We start from the raw sequence: 2,141 nt of genomic DNA, 5'->3' as shown, positions 1-2,141 counted from the left end.
TTGGTCGTCATCCTTTATTTTTTACTCAGATGTTTAAAATACAGTCCCAGAAAGTGCCAGGTGTTACGGTTTTCTTCCGGTGAAAGAGAGGAGGACCAAAATGCAGCGTGGTTATTCATAAACATCTTCAATGAAAGATGAAAATACGAACAATCTACAAAACAATAACCGTGAAAACCCGAAACAGCCCTATCTGGTGCAACAAACACAGAGACAGGAACAATCACCCACAAAACCCAACACCAAACAGGCTACCTAAATATGGTTCCCAATCAGAGACAATGACTAACACCTGCCTCTGATTGAGAACCATATCAGGCCAAACACAGAAACAGACAAACTAGACACACAACATAGAATGCCCACTCAGATCACACCCTGACCAAACAAAACATAGAAACATACAAAGCAAACTATGGTCAGGCTGTGACACCAGGGCTTTGTGTAGAGTGCATTATTGCAAACATCCACTAATAAGTAATGTTGTTTACACACACACACCACACCTTCACTCTTATGAAACTATAATGTACTGTATGGACCTTTGTGTCAGAGCCTGGTAATAGAAGTGAAATGAGATTATGCACGACAGGCTGTGCATATCACTCCCATTGATATGGTTAGGCAAATAGTTGGCTCCAAGAAAAGTTAAAACATTTCCCATTGTGCAGTTGCTCTGGAATGTGTGGTGATACCTGATGCAAGACATTTCACATAAGGCATTATGAACAGTTTTTTTATGTGTGGGTGTGATTATAAGGTGTGGATTTTTTTCTTTCCTTGGGAAATTTAGGCCCACAGTCTAACCCTTTGCCTTGCCTAGCTGAGTAAGAGGTAATTACGACAACAACAAGTGAGATGCAAACCTCTCCCTCTTAGTCACAATGGTGTACAAAGCTAAAGGAAAAACACTGCCTTTCTCCCCAATGTCCTCTTGGATGTAGGACATGTGAAAGTAACTTGCAAAACAGGTGAAGGACGTACGGCGCCTTCTGAAAGTATTCAGACCGCTTGACTTTTTCCACGTTTTGTTACGTTACAGCCTTATTCTAAAATTGATGAAATTGTTTTTGTCCCTCAATCTACACACAATACCCCATAATGACAAAGAAAAATAGTTTTTTTGAAAAAAATGAAAAATCACATTTATGTAAGTATTCAGACCATTTACTCAGTACTTTGTTGAAGCACCTTTGGCAGTGATTACAGCCTCAAGTCTGGGTTTGACGCTACAAGCTTAGCACACCTGTATTTGGGGAGTTTCTCCCATTCTTTGCAGCTCCTCTCAAGCTCTGTCAGGTTGGATGGGGAGCGTCGCTGCACAGCTATTTTCACATCTCTCCAGAGATGTTAGATCGGGTTCATGCCTTAGATCGGGTTCATGGGCTTTGGCTGGGCCACTCCAGGACATTCAGAGACTTGTCCCAAAGCCACTCATGCGTTGTCTTGGCTGTGTGCTTAGGATTGTCCTGTTGGAAGATGAACCTTCACCCCAGTCGGAGGTCCTGAGTGCTCTGGAGCAGGTTTTCATCAAGGATCTCTCTGTACATTGTTCCATTAATCTCTCCCTCAATCTTGACTTGTCTCCCATCCCCTGCCGCTGAAAAGCATCTCCACAGCATGATGCTGCCACCACCATGCTTCACAGTAGGGATGCTGCCATGTTTACTCCAGACGTGACTCTTGGCATTCAGGCCAAAGAGTTCAATCTTGGTTTCATCAAACCAGAGAATCTTGTTTCTCATGGTCTGAGAGTTTTTAGGTGCCTTTTGGCAAACTCCAAGTGGGCAATCATGCCTTTTACTGAGAAGGGGCTTCCGTCTGGCCAACTCTACCATAAAGGCCTGATTGGTGGAGTGCTGCAGAGATGTTTGTCCTTCTGGAAGGTTCTCCCATCTCCACAGAGGAACTCTAGAGCTCTGTCACAGTGACCATCGGGTTCTTCGTCACTTCCCTGACCAAAGCCTTTCTCCCCCGATTGCTGAGTTTGGCCGGGCGGCCAGCTCTAGGAAGAGTCTTGGTGATTCCAAACAATTTCCATTTAAGAATGATGAAGGCCACTGTGTTCTTGTTGACCTTCAATGCTGCAGAAATGTTTTGGTACCCTTCCCTAGATCTGTTCCTCGGCACAATCCTCTCTC

The sequence above is a fragment of the Oncorhynchus clarkii genome, chromosome 1, assembly GCF_045791955.1.
Source record: "Oncorhynchus clarkii lewisi isolate Uvic-CL-2024 chromosome 1, UVic_Ocla_1.0, whole genome shotgun sequence".
NCBI classification, from domain to species: Eukaryota; Metazoa; Chordata; class Actinopteri; order Salmoniformes; family Salmonidae; genus Oncorhynchus; species Oncorhynchus clarkii.
The sequence above is the reverse complement of the archived record's forward strand: the minus strand, read 5'-3'. Positions refer to the sequence as shown.